The sequence below is a fragment of the Rhinoderma darwinii genome, chromosome 1 (genome assembly GCF_050947455.1).
Source record: "Rhinoderma darwinii isolate aRhiDar2 chromosome 1, aRhiDar2.hap1, whole genome shotgun sequence".
Classification (NCBI taxonomy): domain Eukaryota; kingdom Metazoa; phylum Chordata; class Amphibia; order Anura; family Rhinodermatidae; genus Rhinoderma; species Rhinoderma darwinii.
Genome location: NC_134687.1, coordinates 240,728,633 through 240,748,594, shown reverse-complemented (window position 1 = coordinate 240,748,594; position 19,962 = coordinate 240,728,633). Strand labels below are relative to the sequence as shown.

The window sequence follows — 19,962 nt, the reverse complement described above, 5'->3', positions numbered from 1 at the left end:
AAATTTTGAGCCAAAACTACCTCTTATTGGAAAAAATTACATTTTTTTGAATTCACAGCCCAATTCAAATAAATTCTGTGAAAAAACTGTGGAGTCTAAATGGTCACAACACCCATAAATGAATTCCTTGAGGGGTGTAGTTTCCAAAATGGGGTCACTTCTGGTGGGTTCCCATTGCTTTGATACCTTTGGGGCTCTGAAAATGCGACATGGCACCCGAAAACCAATCCAGCAAAATCTGGGCTCCAAAGAACACATAGCGCTCCTTTCCTTCTAATACCTCCCATGGGCCCAAACGGCAGTTTATCGCCACAAATAGGGTATTGCCGCACTCAGGACAAATTTGGCAACAAATTGGGGTATTTTATTCCTTGTGAAAATAAGAAATTTTGAGCCAAAACTACCTCTTATTGGAAAAAATAAAAACATTTTTAATTCACAGCCCAATTCAAATAAATTCTGTGAAAAAACTGTGGAGTCTAAATGGTCACAACACCCATAAATAAATTCTTTGAGGGGTGTAGTTTCCAAAATGGGGTGACTTCTGGTGGGTTTCCATTGCTTTGATACCTCTGGGGCTCTGCAAATGCAACATGGCACCCGAAAACCAATCCAGCAAAATCTGGGCTCCAAAGAACACATAGCGCTCCTTTCCTTCTGAGGCCTCCCATGGGCCCAAACGGCAGTTTATCACCACAAATGGGGTATTGCCGAACTCAGGACAAATTGGGCAACAAATTCGGTGTATTTTATTCCTTGTGAAAATAAGAAATTTTGAGCCAAAACTACCTCTTATTGGAAAAAATTACATTTTTTTGAATTCACAGCCCAATTCAAATAAATTCTGTGAAAAAACTGTGGAGTCTAAATGGTCACAACACCCATAAATGAATTCCTTGAGGGGTGTAGTTTCCAAAATGGGGTCACTTCTGGTGGGTTCCCATTGCTTTGATACCTTTGGGGCTCTGAAAATGCGACATGGCACCCGAAAACCAATCCAGCAAAATCTGGGCTCCAAAGAACACATAGCGCTCCTTTCCTTCTAATACCTCCCATGGGCCCAAACGGCAGTTTATCGCCACAAATAGGGTATTGCCGCACTCAGGACAAATTTGGCAACAAAATGGGGTATTTTATTCGTTGTGAAAATAAGACATTTTGAGCCAAAACTATATCTTATTGGAAAAAAGTTTTTTTTTTTAAATTCACAGCCTAATCCAAATAAGTTCTGTGAAAAAACTGTGGGGTCTAAATGGTCACAACACCCATAAATAAATTCCTTGAGGGGTTTTATTTCCAAAATGGGGTCACTTTTGGTGGGTTTCCATTGCTTTGATACCTCTGAGGCTCTGCAAATGCGACATGGCACCCGAAAACCAATCCAGCAAAATCTGGACTCCTAAGAACACACAGCGCTCCTTTCCTTCTGAGGCCTCCCATGGGCCCAAACGGCAGTTTATCACCACAAATGGGGTATTGCCACACTCAGGAAAAATTGGGCAACAAAATGGGGCATTTTGTTTCCTGTGAAAATAAGAAATTCTGATCAAAAATGACATCTTATTGGAAAAATTGTCATTCTTTTAATTTCACAGCCCAATTCAAATACGCGCTGTGAAAAAACTACGGTGTCAAAATGGTAACAATAACCATAAATGAATTTCTTGAGAGGTGCTGTTTCCAAAATGGGGTCAGTTTTGTGGGATTCCTACTGTTTTGGCACCTCAACACCTCTCCAAACCTGGCATGCTGCCTAAATTATATGCTAATAAAAAAGAAGCACCAAAATGCACTAGGTGCTTCTTTGCTTCTGGGGCTTGTGTTTTAGTCCACGAGCGCACTAGAGCCACATGTGGGACATTTCTAAAAACTGCAGAATCTGGACAATACATATTCGTAGTGTTTCTCTGGTAAAACCTTCTTTGTTACAGAAAAAAAATAGAACAAAATTGAAATTCAGCAAGAAAAATGAAATTTGCAAATTTCACCTCCACTTTGCTTTAATTCCTGTGAAATGCCTGAAGGGTTAAAAAACTTTCTAAATGCTGTTTTGAATACTTTGAGGGGTCTAGTTTTTAAAATGGGGTGTTTTATGGGGGTTTCTAATACATAGGCCCCTCAAAGCCTCTTCACAACTGAACAGGTACCTTAAAAAAAGGGCTTTTGAAATTTTCTTAAAAATATGAGAAATTGCTGTTCATGTTCTAAGCCTTGAAACGTCCAATAAAAATAAAATAATGCTCTATAAACTATGCATATCTAAAGTAGACATATGGGAAATGTGAACTAGTAACTATTTTGGCTGGTATAACCATTTGTTTTACAAGCACATGCATTTAAATTCGGAAAAATGCTATTTTTTCAAATTTTTCTCAAAATTTTGCAATTTTTCACAAATAAACACTGAATATATCGACCAAATGTTACCACTAACATAAAGCCCAATGTCTCACGAGAAAACAGTCTCAGAATCGCTTGGATAGGTTTAAGCATTCCGACGTTATTACCACATAAAGTGAAATATGTCAGATTTGAAAAATGGGCTCTGAGCCTTAAGGCCAAAACTAGGCTGCGTCCTTAAGGGGTTAAAATACAGGGATTTTGACGCATTTTTTTGCACGTTTTGTGTGCGTTTTTTGCACGTTTTTGGTGCGTAGGTAGGACTCCCACTGACTCTGGGAACATTAAGCGCATTTTATGTTCATCTTTATTAGCCTTTTGGGGTGTTCTAGCGCCTCTGCCAGCTAGCATTGTACCATCTCTTCGAAAATGGACCTGGACACTGCTTAGCAATTTGAAGACACGTTTTCCTGGCTTGTAGCCAAAAATATGGAGGGGGTGAGTCTCCCTCCCACATTTACAGCAGCTGTAAATCAGGTTGCTTTGCCTTATTCACCTTGCTGTAATTCTTGGAAGTGCTTCCTCTGGTGGCCAACATAGGAAAACATGTCAAATTCTTATTTTATTTTTAATACTTCCCACCTTGTGGACGAAAAAAAAATTAAAAAAAAATTAAACAAAAATAAGTAACTTATTTTAAAAAATTGTTTTCATTCGCGACACATTACATTTGAGTAAGTTCTCCCGGGTATTGAAGTGACATATGCAGACATAAACTGCTGTTTTGGCACAGAAGCGAGGGAGCGTAATTTGGAATTTACTGGTATTTCCGTTTATAATGTGGGGGCATATGTAAGCTGTGTGGAGTACATTAGGGCATAATAAGGTGGTATAATAACGAGGAAAATAAATAATAATTTACAGATGTCGTCAGTGTCGCACTGATAAATGGTGCCCAATCGTATCCCCCTTTTGGAGCACACTCTAACTTTTGAGTCACCATATTCCGAGATCCATAACTTTTTTATTTTTTAATCTAAGGAGTTGTGTGAGGGCTTAGTACCATTTTGGGGTACATGCGACTTTTTGATTACTTTTTATTCCATTTTTTGGCAGGCAAGGTGACCATAAAACAGAAATTCCGGCATTGTTGTTTATTTAATTCCACTGGATAGGTCATAAATGTTAGATCGGTGGGGGTCTTTCTGCTGGGACCCAGGAAGAGGACACCATACCTGCCAGCTGCATGATGGCGGCTAGGAGAACTTTGAATGGAGCGGTGGCTGGGCATGCACGGTGCCGCTTTTTTTTAGAACACTATGAGGCTGATGGAAACAGCCAAGCACAGCGTGTCTTGCGGCTGGTGGAACAGGGACCACCGCAGACGGGCCACCACCAATCTAGCATTTATCACCTATCCAGTGGATAATGCTTCAGGCTGGAATACCCATTTAAAGGGATTATTAAAACAGACAGGTCAGGAGAGCAAATATATTTAGAACCGTACTGTAATCCACTAAATAGTTGATAAATTCCGCCCACATAAACCCCCACTGATCGCCAGAACAGGCGGCGGCTAGGAGAATGAAAAAATAATTTTTTAATGAAAAAATACTGGGAAGGGGTTATAAGGGTAAGACATAAAAGATTGTGAATAAGTAGGGACACTTATGTGAGAAAATTTAGGACATATATGAAAGTACAATAAGGGTATGCTCACACGCAGTGTTTTACACGTAATTCGGGTGTTTTACGCCTCGAATTACGCCTGAAAAATGCCCCTAATACGCCTACAAACATCTGCCCATTGCTTTCAATGGGTTTTACGGTGTTTTGTTCCCACGAGCCCTAATTTTACGCGTCGCTGTCAAAATATGGCGCATAAAAAGACGCCCGCCAAAAAAATGTGCATGTCATTTCTTGGGACATTTTTGGAGGCGTTTTTCCTTGACTCCATTGAAAAACAGCTCCAATAACGGCCGTAAAATACGCCGCGAAAAACACGAGTTGCTACAAAAACGTCTGAAAATCAGGAGCTCTTTTTGCCTGAAAACAGCTCCGTATTTTAAGAAGTTTTTGGCCACTGCGTGTGAACATACCCTTATTATACTCAAAAATTTAAGCAAATTGTGAAAATGAAAACATTTACTATTTTTACACATAAAAAAGTGTAAACAACAAAAAGTAAATGGTATGGCCGTCTCCACAAAAGTCTGAACTATTAAAATATCTTATTATATAACCCCTTGGCGACATGTAACATAACTGCGGCGGTCGGCTGTATGTTACAGCTAACACCTCACCGCAACGGTCAGCTGTTAGAAAGAGGGGGAATAAATGGAATAGAAAATAGAATAAGAAGTGATTCGAAAGTCGTATTTACCCCAACATAGTACCAATAAAAACTACAGCTCGCCCTGCAAAAAATCAAGCCCTCATACCACTGCTTCGACGGAAGAACACAAAAAAAAAACGTATAGGTTTCAGAATATGGTGGATATATATGTTACTTTAAATGGTGACATTAAAGAGTAACTAAACTTTCAGAAAACTTCTGACATGTCATAGTGACATGTGAGAAATTCTGATCGGTGGGAGTCCAAGCACTAAAACCCCCACTGATCGCTAAAACGAAGCGGTTGAGCGCTGAGCCGCTTGGATTCTGATCGGCTTTTCTCGGAAAGCCGATGTAATGGAGTACGGACTCAATAGAAAGTGTATGGGCCCATAGACCGTAACATCGGCTTTCCGAGAAAAGCCAATCAGAAACGAAGCAGCTCAGCGCTCACCGGAGCACTTCTGCCGCTGTGTTTTAGCCAGGGGTGTAGCTAGGAGGGGCAGGTGGGCCCCGGGCGCAACTAAGAGGGAACAACGCAAACGCCGCTTGCATCTTTGAAAGGCGCTGATTGGCAGGGCAGAATGACATGCCCTGTCAATCAGAGCTTTTCAACTATGCAAGTGGCGCGATAACAACACCCCGCTTGTGTCGTTCAACCCCAGTAGATCTGCTCAGGAGAGAGCAGGTCTGCATTGGAACGGGATTAAGGTTAGTATGTAAACTTTTGGTTTTTTTTATCCTAATAAAAATGGGAGTGACATTATGTACAGGGGGGGGGCTATATACAGGGGTGGGCTATACGTGGAGCACTATAGGGAGGAGCTATATGTGAGGAACAATATACAGGGGTGGGCTATACACAGGGGTGGGCTGTATGTGGAGCACTATAGGGAGAGCTATAAGTGAGGCACTATATACAGGGGTGGTGGGTTACATATGGAGCACAATTTATAGGGGGAGATATATGCAGGGCACTATCTACAGGGGTGGGCTCTATGTTGGACACTATATACAGGGGTGGGCTATATCTACAGGGGGTGCTATGTATGGGGTGGGCTATATATGGAGCACTATAAGGGAGCTGTATGTGAGGCAATATTTACAAGGGTGGGGTATATATGAAGCACTATAGGGGGAGATGTATGTAGGGCACTATCTACAGGGGTGGGCTATATGTTGGACACTATATACAGGGGTGGGCTATATGTGGAGCATTATCAAAAGGGGGGGCTATTGTGGGACACTATCTACAGGGAGCTGTATGTGCGGCACTATCCACAGGGGTTCTATGGGGGTCACTATCTACAGGGGGATCTATGTAGGGCACTATCTACAGGGGGCTCTATGGGGGGCACTATCTACAGGGGGCACGGTGTGTGTGTGGGACACAGTGTATGGTGCTATTATAATTAGAGGTGCAGTGTATGGCGCTATTATAATCAGGGATACAGTGTATGGTGCTATTATAATCAGGGACAGTATATGTGTAATGACGGGGTAGGGAGAAGACAGGTGAGCCCTAATCTACCGGCCACTCAGTCCCTGCCTACTTGCACGGCCCGTCCTAGGCGACGGCGTACAACTGGGTGACGGTCCCTACACTCAATATGTGCATGACAGACAAACAGACAAGTGTACACAGAAGCTAAGAGAAATGGGGCAGTTGCCCACGGCAAGACCGTGAGCAACAAGAGTAGTGAACGAGCCGAGTCAAACCAGGAGTGTGCGAGGTACCAAACGCAGAGCAGGAGCGTAGTCAGTAAAGCCAGGGTCAAAATGAAGCAAGGTCAATAATGATAGCAGGAGCAGCAGAGCCAGGAAACAGGAAAGAATCACAGGCAGAGACAAGCAGGAAATGAAGGTATAAATAGACCGAGGGCGGGAGCTAGAACCGTCTGGCCAGGCTGTGATAGGTTCTCCCACTCCTGAGCCTACCAGCCTGAGTGGTAGCAGATCAAGTAACTCTATCAGACTTAGGAACAGGTGCCTACTGATTAACCATGGGCGTTGACACAGAAGCTGTGTCTGGCAGATCCTTTACAATATGGTGCTATTATAATTAGTGGTGCAGTGTATGGCGCTATTATATTAAGGGGCACAGTATCTGGCACCATAAGAACTTTATCTTTGTTTATAAGTGCAGAAATGTTTGAAAAGTGAGAAGCTGAAGACATCAGAGCGGAAAACTGCAGAAATGGGCTGTGGCCGGGAGAAGTAATCATAGAGGTCTGGACCAGATGGAGAATAAAAGAGAAAATTAACAACTACAATCTGAGATCGTCACCTGTGAGTCAATGTAAATGTTTATTCTGCCTTTAATCAGCACTGTAGTCACTGTATGATCTGCAGCGAGATGATGGTGGTATGATTTTTTTTTGTGAAAGCATCTCCCAGCATATCCTTACCATGCTGGGACCTGTATGCAATTTAGTGCAAACCTATACAGCAGGGGTTGAACTAAATTGAGCTGTATTTTTTCTGGTGTTGTATTTATGTACTGAGTTTTGTTCTGGTGCTGTATAAATGTACTGAGCTTGGTCCTGGCACTGTATATATGTACTGAGCTTGGTTCTGGCACTGTATATATGTACTGATCTTGGTTCTGATGCTGTATATATGCACTGAGCTTGGTTCTGGTGCTGTATATATGTACTGATCTTTGTTCTGGTGCTGTCTTTGTTCTGGTGTTGGATATATGTAATGAGCTTGGTTCTGTGGTTCTGGGGTTGTATATATATGTACTGAGCTTTGTTCTGGTGTTGTATATATGTAATGAACTTTGTTCTGGTGCTGTACATATGTAATGAGCTTGGTTTTGGTACTGTATATATGTAATGAGCTTGGTTCTGGTGTTGTATATAGAGTTACATAAAAAAAAATTGGAAAACAATGACATCTCATTGATTGGTAGGGAAAGCTAACATGGCAAGGGGGAAGGAGAAGTCGTTAAAAGTCGTTTGGGGGGCGGGGGGGAGGGGGGGTTGCGCCAAACTGAATCTTTCCCCCGGGTGCTGGAGAACCTAGCTACACCTCTGGTTTTATCAATCAGTGGGGGTCTCGGTGCTCGGACCCCACTGATCAGAACTTCTGGCATGTCATTGTGACATGTCAGAAGTTTTCTGAAGTTTAGTTACCCTTTAAAGCTTGATGAACTCGACCGTAGTGTTTTTTAATATCCGCAAATACGGATCTGTAGTCATCCGCACATCTGGCATGCTGTCCGCATATATGGTCCGTAGTGCATCTGTATTTACGGATCCGCAAATAAAAGAAAAAGGAGGCTACAAATGATGTCACCAACATGTCCCAACCCCTTCAAAAGGTTACATGATCACTGAGGTATCATTTTCTTGAGAAATCCCCTGCCGTCGCATAGAACGCTTCCAATGATGCACATCTGCAGCCGTCTGCAATTTTGCATGCGCCCGTAGTCTTCTTTTGGCGAGTCCGTGCAACAATTGCGGAGACAGGAATAGGACAAGTTCTATATTTTGCGAATCATTTCTACGACTGACACACATCCGTAAATAAAAGGAAAGGTATCCGTCGCCTATAGAAATGAATGGGTCCGCAGATTATTTGTAATTACAGATAAAGATTACAGTGTGTGCATGGGGCCTACAAACGACAACTTGTCCAACAAGCACTCCTACGGCTACGTCTATGAAAAAATATAAAAGTTTTGGCTTTTGGAAGGCGGAGATGAATAAATGAAAATGAAAACCCAAAAATGGCTGTGGCGCCAAGGGGTTAACCTGCCGGGTGACAAGTTAACATGTAATTTGTACTGCACAGTGAACGATGTAAAAAACAAAACCCAAAACAATATGATGGAATTGTGGCTTTTTTTTTTAAATTGCAGCCCATAAGGGCATGACCACACGTGGCGGATTTCCTCCGCAACTGTCCGCATCAATGCCGCACAGAATCTGCGTTGCAGATTCTGCTGCGGATCTGCACAAAATGTGCAGAAAATTGATGCGGACTAGCTGCTGCGGACTGCGGGAAAACTGCTTCCCTTCTCCCTGTCAGTGCAGGATAGAGAGAAGGGACAGCACTTTCCCTAGTGAAAGTAAACGATTTTCATACTTACCGGCCGTTGTCTTGGTGACGCGTCCCTCTTTCGGCATCCAGCCCGACCTCCCTGGATGACGCGCCAGTCCATGTGACCGCTGCAGCCTGTGCTTGGCCTGTGATTGGCTGCAGCCGTCACTTAGACTGAAACGTCATCCTGGGAAGCCAGACTGGAGACAGAAGCAGGGAGTTCTCGGTAAGTATGAACTTATATTTTTTTGACAGGTTGCTCTATATTGTGATCGGTAGTCACTGTCCCGGGTGCAGAAACAGTTACTGCCGATCGCTTAACTCTTTCAGCACCCTGGACAGTGACTATTTACAGACGTCTCCTAGCAACGCTCCCGTCATTACGGGAGCCCCATTGACTTCCTCAGTCTGGCTGTAGACCTAGAAATACATAGGTCCAGCCAGAATGAAGAAATGTCAAGTTAAAAAAGAAAGACGCATCCGCAGCACACATAACATGTGCATGACAGCTGCGGACTTCATTGCGGAAATTAGAATCTCCATTGAAGTCAATGGAGAAATTCCGCCATGAGTCCGCCACTGCTCCGCAACAGACAGAGCATGCTGCGGACACCAAATTCCGCTCCGCAGCCTATGCTCCGCAGCGGAATTGTACGCATCATCTAAACGAACACTGCTAAATTAAAGTGAAAGTCAATGGACAAACGGCTCCGCTGCGGATTAACGCTGCGGAGTGTCCGCAGCGGAATTTAAGTGAAATTCCGCCACGTGTGAACCCAGCCTAAAACTTCTTTTAAAGTTTCTCAATGCATTATCTGGTATATTAACCCCTTCCCGACATCCGGTGTATATACAGCAGAAGTCAGAGAGGAAAGTATGGATCGGGCTGACGCGCTGAGCCGGCTCCTTAAGATGTATGTTACAGCCTACACTTCCAACGAGCAGGATCACAGCATATTTGGCTCGTTTAACCCCTTAGACGCGGCATCTAAGCCATTAGAAAGAGAGGGGTGGCCCTCTCTTGGAATGAGACAAAGGAAAAATTCTGTCCTTAAAGGGGTATGCCAGTCCGTTCAGACGTTGCAGTTGAGGTGCAGTAAATCCGCAAGTCCTTTTACCCCAATTTGGTGCGTTTTTCTATGGAATTGTGTTTTTTTTTTGGCTCCCTTTCCCTGCTTGTATCAGAAGTGCTCGGGCCCGGCGACTCAGCAGCCACATTTCCGCCCAGGCGCTTCTTTACTCAGTGGCGTTGCAACCGCTGTAGCAGCTATAGTGGCTGCTAGCGGCAACACCGGGCATGAGGGCGCCCATGCCGCCAGTTGGGACGGACCCCCAATGGTCGGAGGCGCCGCTTGCAGCTGCTACAGAAGTAGCGACGCCAGTATAGCAGAGCAGAGAGGTATCTCCCTGCTCTGATGTCTACTAGCGCCACTGTAGCTCCCTGAAGGAGCAATGCTTGATAAAGACCCAACAGGGGTTGAAACATTGCAAGTTTTATTGCTTGGTGAATAAAGACCAACACCTTTTTGGAAACTCGAGTGCTGCATTCTTTCTTACTTTTACACTATCTACAGGGGGCTTTGTGGCACTACCTACAAGGAGAATTTGTGAGTGGGGGGGGGGGGGGGCTAATGGTCATTTTACTGTGAGTGGCGTGCTGATGGTCATTTTAGTGAGAGTGCTGGGCTGATGGTCATTTTCCTGTGAGAGGGGGGATGATGTTCATTTTACTGTGCGTGGGGGCTGATGGTCATTTTACTGTGAGTGGCGGGCTGATGGTCATTTTACTGTGAGTGCTGGGCTGATGGTCATTTTACTGTGAGTGGGGGGCTGATGGTCATTACTGTGAGTGGGGGCTAATGGTCATTTTACTGTGAGTGGCGTGCTGATGGTCATTTTAGTGAGTGCTGGGCTGATGGTCATTTTCCTGTGAGAGGGGGGCTGATGGTCATTTTACTGTGCGTGGGGGCTGATGGTCATTTTACTGTGAGTGGCGGGCTGATGGTCATTTTACTGTGAGTAGCGGGCTGATGGTCATTTTACTGTGAGTGCTGGGCTGATGGTCATTTTACTGTGAGTGGGGGGCTGATGGTCATTACTGTGAGTGGGGGCTAATGGTCATTTTACTGTGAGTGGCGTGCTGATGGTCATTTTAGTGAGTGCTGGGCTGATGGTCATTTTCCTGTGAGAGGGGGGCTGATGGTCATTTTACTGTGCGTGGGGGCTGATGGTCATTTTACTGTGAGTGGCGGGCTGATGGTCATTTTACTGTGAGTAGCGGGCTGATGGTCATTTTACTGTGAGTGCTGGGCTGATGGTCATTTTACTGTGAGTGGGGGGCTGATGGACATTTTACTGTGCGTGGGGGCTGATGCTCATTTTACTGTGAGTGGGGGGCAGATGGTCATTTTACGGTGAGTGGCGGGCTGATGGTAATTTTACTGTGAGTGACGGGCTGATGGTCATTTTACTGTGCGTGGGGGGCAGATGGTCATTTTACTGTGAGTGGCGGGCTGATGGTCATTTTACTGTGAGTGGGGGGCTGATGGTCATTTTACTGTGAGTGGGGGCTGATGGTCATTTTACTGTACGTGGCGGGCTGATGGTCATTTTACTGTGAGTGGCGGGCTGATGGTCATTTTACTGTGAGTGGGGGGCTGATGGTCATATTACTGTGAGTGGCGGGCTGATTGTCATTTTACTGTGAGTGGCGGGCTGATGGTCATTTTACTGTGAGTGACGGGCTGATGGTCATTTTACTGTGAGTGGGTGTGCCACTATCTACAAGGGGGGGGGGGGAGTGTGCCGCTATTTACAAGGGGTGGAGTGTGCCGCTATCTACAAGGGGGGAAGCGGGCTGTGTGTGGCACTATCTACAAGGGGGTGTGTGTGGCGCTATTTACAGGCAGATGTGTGTGGCACTATCTACAAGGGGGCAGTGTGGCGCTATCTACAACAGGGGGGCTGTGTGGCGTTAACTACAAGGGGGGCTGTGTGTGGCCTCTTTATTTTATTTTAATCTATTTTTATGTTAACGACGTTATATAACTATCTCGCTTGTAAAATGTAGAAATGCTTTTATGCTCGAGATACATTAAAAAAATCTTGAAAAAAAATTACACCTCATTGATTGGTAGAGAAAGCAAACATGGTGAGGGGGAAGGAGATGTTGGAAATAAATGGGGGGGGGGGGTGCCGCCAATCTGAATTTTTGCCCCGGGTGCAGGTGAACCTAGCTACGCCTCTGAGAAGGGCCATGACTTTCCAATCGCAAAAGTTGCAATTGATTTAGGCCTGGTCTACACGAGCGTGTGCGTTTTGCCCACGCAAAAAATGTGGCGTTTTGCGTGCACAAAAGGTACTTAACAGCTCCGTGTGTCATCAGCGTATGATGCGCGGCTGCGAGATTTTGGCGCAGCCGCCATCATTATGACACTCTGTTTGGATGTTTGTAAACAGAAAAGCACGCGCGTCGCACGGACGTATATCACGCTCGTGTAAACGAGGCCTAATAAAAACTTTTCCTTCAAGAGATTGTTTGCAATAATCTGGAGACATTTTAAACACTGGGGAGGGGTTATAAGGGGAGGACATAAAAGATAGTGAAATACTAAGGACACTTATGTGAGAAAATATGAGAGATATATGACAGTACTAAGCAGGATATGCCGACAGTCACTGGAATAACACTTCACAACTGTGCAGGTAACCTATGACTGGTCACCAGCGTTAGAAACCACATAGTACAATACTACGCGCTATATCAGCTGAACTGCTGAGAAGGAAGAACAGTCCTGTGAGGTGATTGCGCGGGAGTCGGCGTCTCGCAGTAGTACAGTACTCACCACCGCTGAACGTGCATGGAGCTGAGGAGAGTTGATTCGTTATGGTGTCTTGTTTCTAGCAAGTTATTGTCACCTCCTGGCTTTGCACCGAGGACTCCTCCGAAAACAACGTCACGCCAAGCCTGTGAGTATTTTGTCTACATTTCTAATGTGAGTCGCTTCCCGGCGACATATATGTGCAATCGCTCTGCTTGTGTCACACGACGGTTCATGGGATCTGGGACCACACTTGACTGTCACTTATAAGTTACTGTACTGTAGTGGTTACCGTTAATAACAGTAAATAATTGTGTCAGTGAGGGTAAGTAGCCACATACACCATGACTTGATTACTTGTCGATTTGTCTCTAACAGCACTCATGTACAAATATATGAACATATGTATATACGTGTGTGTACACATTACACATGAGTACACATAAGTAATATGTCTTAGATTGTTTCATCGCTTAGACTCTGTAACTTCATGCAGTGTGATAATCTTGGATCAATAGAAACATCCTGGCTTTTATAGTACTTACTGAGTTTTACAACCTTGCATACCTCCAAACTTTCAGGCTAAATGCACAACTTGCGGAATTTGGTGTCGAAAATCCGCAGGTAGTTCCGCAGGTAAAGCCTGCACCTAAGGCCTTATTCACACGAAGGTGTCCGTTTTGCACGCGTAAAAAATGCAGCGTTTTTCCTGCGTTGCAGTTCCGTGTGTCATCAGTGTATGGTGCTTGTCAGCGTTTTTTACACGCGTATGTCATCAGTATGTCACGCGTTTCAAGTCCGCAAAATAAACTGAAGGAAGTGTTTTTCTTTTTCAAAATCATTCCCTTAGCAACTGTTGCATGAATCACGCACAGCACACGGATGTGCGTCCGTGTGATGTCCGTGATTTTCACACACCCATTGCGTGATGCGCAAAAAAGGCACAAGAATAGGACGTGCAGTGAGTTTCACGCAGCGGACACACGCTGCGTGAAAAACACTGAATGTCTGAATGGCCCCATTGAATTGCATAGGTCTGTGTGACGTGCGTTATTTTCGCACGCGTAACACGGACGTGAAATACGTTTGTGTGAATTAGGCCTTAGAGTATGTTCACACAGGGCAGATATGCTGCGTAAAAGCACTCAGCGTATCCGCCGAGTGTGCCGCAGGGAATTCCGGCTGAAAAACCGCACCAAATTGTGGTGCAGTTTTTTGGATGGCATGTCTGCTGCTAAAAACTGCACAGAAAAAAAAGGATACTTACCATGACGAAGCGTCCCTCTGACGTTCTGCAGCCCCGGGATGATGTTTCATCCCGTGTGACCGCTGCAGCCTGTGATTGGATGCAGTGGTCACATGGCATGAAACGTCATCCCAGGAGGTGGTCATCCCAGAAATGATGATGATGACAGATGGTGTTATCTTTAAAATTACTTTTTTCTTTATTTCATGGATGACGCGTTTCTGGACCTTACCGGTCCATTCATCAGGTCTGTAATACATGTTCGCACGTGTTTAGTGCCAGGTTATATAGTGGAAAAGAGTGGGAAAAGCTTGGTTCCACGTGTTTTGAAAAAAACACACGGGGAAGGGGAACATCTGTTTAACATTTAGTAAAAAATTATTACAGTTTTCAAATATTTATTTACAAAAATAAGTGTTTAGACAAATATGTACTTAATACCAGGTTAATAATGCATAATTAGAAGAAATAAAAAACATATATATGCTATCGATTGTTTGCCAATTTTTTATAAAAAGCATCTTCTGTTCTATTCGTTACATATTTTTTTGTGTTTTTTTGCAGTGGAGTCATGTTTAGTGTTTGCTCTTCTTTTTATTAATTTTTTTACAAATTACTGCCTTGTGATTTAAGAACAAAATGTATTAATAGATGAGTCAATAAATAATAGCATGCCCATTTGAATACATTGGATGGACATAGTTCGTATATATGTATATATATATATATTATGTATAGTAGTATGTGTACACTGAGTATGTGTTTAAGTTGTAATATGTAGATTCCCTACTATACACAATATATATACATATATACGAACTATGTCCATCCCACAGTATAATGACCCCCCATAGCTGCCCCCACACATTATAATGCCCACCATAGCTGCTCCCACAGTATAATGCTACCACACAGTATAATGCCCCCCATAGCTGCTCCCACTGTATAAATCCATCACACAGTATAATGCCCCGATAGCTGCCCCCCACACAGTAAAATGCCCTCATAGCTACCCCCACACAGTATAATGCCCCCCATAGCCGACCACCATAGTATTATGCTCCCCGTAGCTGCCCCTCACAGTAGAATGCCCCCCATAGCTGCCCATACCGTATAATGCCCCCATAGCTGCACCATTCCGTATAATGCCCCCCATAGCTGCACCATACAGTATAATGCCCCCCCATAGCTGCACCATACCGTATAATGCCCCCCATAGCTGCACCGTAATACAGTACCAGCATAGTCAATGAGATTCCAGGAAATCTCATGTACACGCTGTGGTATTTTTCAGGAAGGAAATTGACATGCAGTTAGTTTTTTAGAATCCGCAGCATGTCCATTTATCTTGCGTTTCCGCTCGCGAATTGTATCTGTCTAGTGCAGCGGAAAATTGCACCAAACCTGTAGCATGAAAACGCACCGAACAACACATCAAAACGCAAAAACTGCATCGAATTAGCTGCGAATTTCCTGCATATTGCTGCGGTGTTGGTGCTTATTTTCCACAGCAAAATATGCAACGTTAGCATGTGGCATAAGGTCTTGTCCACACGTAGCAGAATTTTTCTGCAGCAATTCCGTTGAAAGTAGCAGACTTTCCGCTGCGGAAAAAACGCACCATTTCCTGAAATTTTTTTTACTGCAGAAAATGGTGCGTATTTTGCTGCATTTTTCTCAATCTCCCCTAAAAAACGGAATTTCTGCTCGGAATTTTTACGAAGCGTGTGGATGAGAGTTGTTTCCACTTTTCTGCTACTGTATTCTGCTGAGTATTTTCCGTCCGCAATTCCGGACGGAAAATACGCAGCAATTCCGATACGTGTGGACAAGCCCTAATAGTGAGGTTTTTTTTAATGCGTTTTTAGATGCGGTTTTATGCGGCAGATTTCTTTTTTTTTTTTTTTTTTTTAAATAGTCCGATACAATTCGCAAGCAGAAAAGAAAGGTAATTTGACATGCTGCAGATTTTAAAATACGCACCACAGGTGAATTTATGTGCAGAAAAAAAATGCAATGTGTAGATTAGATTTCTTGAACTCTCATTTAGGCCGGGTTACCCACGTAACGTAAACACTGCGGAATTTCCGCAACGGGATTCTGTGCGGAAATTTTGCAGCATTTACAGTAGCGGCAAAGTGAATGATATTTAGAAAATTTTATGCCCACGCTGCAGAGAAAAAACGCCGAAAAGTCGTGTGGAAAGTGTTCTGCGGTGCGACTTTCAATTTAGCAGCATGTCAATTTATGTTGTAGGTTTTGTGCGGAGATGCGTGTTTGGCCCATAGATTTGGGGGCAATGGGGAACATAAATTCCGCAACAGATATGTTTTGGGGTCAGTTCACACGTTGCGTAAATACTGTGGAAAATCCGCAGCAAATACAGTAACCGCAAAGTGGATGAGATAAACAAATCTCATCCACACGCTGCGTAAATACTGAGCAGAAAAAACGGTCAGAAATTGACCTGCGGTGCATAAACGCTGCTTACTTGTTGCAGGTTTGGTTTTCCCCGTTGAATTCAATGGGGATGTAAATCCTGCAACAAATAGCAGTTGTTACGTTCTTTTGCAGGGAATTCGCAGCGATTCCAGCGCAAAAAACGCAACTCAGAAAAAAAATAAATCATACTTACCCAGAAGTCTGTGTTCCTCCCTCCAACTTCATCCCATGTGACTGCCGCTTCAGCCAATCACAGGCTGCAGCATTCTCCTGGGATGAAACGTCATCCTAGGAGGCCGGCCTGTAGCTGGCCGGCTAAGTGCAGCAGTTTTCCGCATTGGACATTCCAAGCGAAAAACTGCACCGCAGTCTGGTGTGGTTTTTCGCCCGGAATTCCCTGCGGCGCACAGGGCGGATACGCCGCGTGCTACTACGCAGCGTATTCGCCCCGTTTGAACATATCCTTTATCCGCAGGTTAAACCGCTGCGTTTCTTCAGAAATATGAACAGGAAAAACGCTCTATTTGGTGCAGATTTTTGTGACAGATTTACCAGTTTTTTTCTTGAGATTCTGCTGCAAATTTTCTGTTGCAGAAAATCCGCAGCGTATCCTGTGTGTGGGAACATACCCTAACTTTGCTGGTACTGTATTACAATCATTTTTTTTCTTTATGAAAAGATGAGCGTCAAATCCGCACGTAATACGCATCGTGTGCATTTGGCCTCAAGTGTAGGAATGAGGGACAACACTTGCAGCACCTGAAGCTTGCCATGGCAATGTTTTTTTAACATTAAAGGGAACCGGTCATCAGCATTTCACCTATTAAACCAGCAAAGTCTTTCTGAGTTAACCCCTCACCCCTACTTTTGATTGACAGCTCCGCGCCTTCCCCCAGCACACACAATCCTGCGCTTGTGCATTGATGTCCTATTCTGGTGTGTGCGCACAAAGGCACACCGGATTATTATGATAAAAGGCGCAAAATGTTTGCAGACCGTTATTTACAGACGGAGGAGGAGTTTAGGAGAGGGGATAACGGTAATGAACTTTTGATAGCAGCGGCCAGTGAGGGATAAGTAACGCTCAATAGGTGAAATGCTGGTGACCGGTTCCCTTTAAGGCCTCATTCACACGACTGTAAGGGTTTTTACTGTCCGCAAATACGTATCCCATGGCTACAGATACACATCCATAGCCATCGGCAGTTGCGGAAGCGCCCATAGACCTCTATGGGCGAGTCCGTGCCACAATTGCGTACAAGAATAGGACACGTTCTATGTTTTGTGGACAGCATAATGCCCCCATAGTGCCTCCTCGTTTAGTATAATGTCCCTATTGTGCCTCCCCACGCAGTACAGTGCCCCCATAGTGCCTCCCCAAACAGTATAATGCCCCCATAGTGCCAAACACATGCAGTATAATTATCAAAATACGTCTCACAGGTCAGAATCACTGGTTAGGTGCAGCCAACACAATGTCGAAGCACCTCCAAGGTATGTACACAACATAGCACAACTCCAATAAAAGAGCAAAAAGAATTGAGGACAAGAAGTCACAACGCCACAAATAATAGAAACAAGTTCAAAATTTTATTTAATACAATATCATACACGGAAAAAACGATTAAAAACAATAGCGAGGATCTAAATGACAGTATATGTGTGGACCACTCTAAGGTATTAATATTACCACGGGTGTGCTGTGTAAAGCACACAATTAAAACGTGTGTGCACCAGGCAGTAGCGAAAACCATAGGTCAGTGATATGTCACCGCAGAGTCTCACCTGTGCTATAAGAATGTATAGTCCACAGAAGTGAAATACAATGATAAGTAAAGCCCTAATATCAACAATTTGGGACAAATAGGGGGAAATGTCATACCGAACATTGCTACATAATTCATTATTCATAGGTCCAAAAAGGGAAAATATCCTGGCATGTTCTATAATGTAAGTCAGAGCCTGCCTGTAATCACAGAGAACTTAGTAAGAAACAGCCTTACCCATGGAGGTGAAAAGAATAGGGTGGTCCACGAAATATAACCAAGTGTAATAACGCCCCTGCAGTATAATGTCCCCAAAGTGCACCATACGGTATAATGCTCCAATAGTGACTCTCCATCCACAGTGTAATGTCCCCATAGTAGGGATGTCACAATACTAGAATTTGGACTTCGATACCGATACTTCATGTAGTATTACAATACTCAATACCAAAACGATACTTTTGCCAACAATAATAATAATAATTTGATGAATTTTTGATGAATTTTTAACCTCAACGTGCCTCACATTAATAGTATTTAATCCCATCATGTTCCTCAATCATAATTGACAACATTGGGTTAATGTGTGAGGTACATGATGGGGTTAATTACTATTAATGTGAGGCACATGGAGGTTCAAAATTTATAACACCACGTGCCTCACATTAATAAGTGAAAGAAAGCAGTTTTTTATTTTATAACAGCGTAAACCTGAATGACGCTATAAATGTGTTATTACGGTCGCAACGATACCGACTGTGTATATTTTATGTATCGAGAATTATTTTAATGTTTATTGTAATGTGTGTTTTGGTTTTTTATTTAACATTACTTTATTTTATTTTTTACTTTTTTTAACTTTAATGTACTGGCATACAGTGAAGGAAATAAGTATTTGATCCCTTGCTGATTTTGTAAGTTTGCCCACTGTCAAAGACATGAACAGTCTAGAATTTTTAGGCTAGGTTAATTTTACCAGTGAGAGATAATTATATAAAAAAAAAAACATAAAATCACATTGTCAAAATTATATATATTTATTTGCATTGTGCACAGAGAAATAAGTATTTGATCCCTTTGGCAGACAAGACTTAATACTTGGTGGCAAAACCCTTGTTGGCAAGCACAGCAGTCAGACATTTTTTGTAGTTGATGATGAGCTTTGCACACATGTTAGATGGAATTTTGGCCCACTCCTCTTTGCAGATCATCTGTAAATCATTAAGATTTCGAGGCTGTCGCTTGGCAACTCGGATCTTCAGCTCCCTCCATAAGTTTTCGATGGGATTAAGGTCTGGGGACTTGCTAAGCCACTCCATGACCTTAATGTGCTTCTTTTTGAGCCACTCCTTTGTTGCCTTGGCTGTATATTTCGGGTCATTGTCGTGCTGGAAGACCCAGCCACGAGCCATTTTTAATGTCCTGGTGGAGGGAAGGAGGTTGTCACTCAGGATTTGACGGTACATGGCTCCATCCATTCTCCCATTGATGCGGTGAAGTAGTCCTGTGCCCTTAGCAGAGAAACACCCCCAAAACATAATGTTTCCACTTCCATGCTTGACAGTGGGGACGGTGTTCTTTGGGTCATAGGCAGCATTTCTCTTCCTCCAAACACGGCGAGTTCAGATAATGCCAAAGAGCTCAATTTTAGTCTCATCTGACCACAGCACCTTCTCCCAATCACTCTCAGAATCATCCAGATGTTCATTTGCAAACTTCAGACGGGCCTGTACATGTGCCTTCTTGAGCAGGGGGACCTTGCGGGCACGGCAGGATTTTAATCCATTACGGCGTAATGTGTTACCAATGGTTTTCTTGGTGACTATGGTCCCAGCTGCCTTGAGATCATTAACAAGTTCCCCCCGTGTAGTTTTCAGCTGAGCTCTCACCTTCCTCAGGATCAAGGATACCCCACGGGGTGAGATTTTGCATGGAGCCCCAGATCGATGTCGATTGACAGTCATT

At 43.7% G+C, this 19,962-nt stretch overlaps 1 protein-coding gene across 1 annotated transcript in view; it reads left to right on the top strand.

Annotated features, from left to right (window-relative positions):
- The first annotated feature begins 12,545 nt into the window (after positions 1-12,545).
- Positions 12,546-19,962, top strand: part of LOC142760135 (3',5'-cyclic-AMP phosphodiesterase 4C-like) — a 275,471-nt gene continuing 268,054 nt past the window's right edge. The window contains exon 1 of the mRNA XM_075863107.1: positions 12,546-12,691. The gene's annotated coding sequence lies outside the window, so the exon portion shown is untranslated. The remainder of the gene's footprint in view (positions 12,692-19,962) is intronic.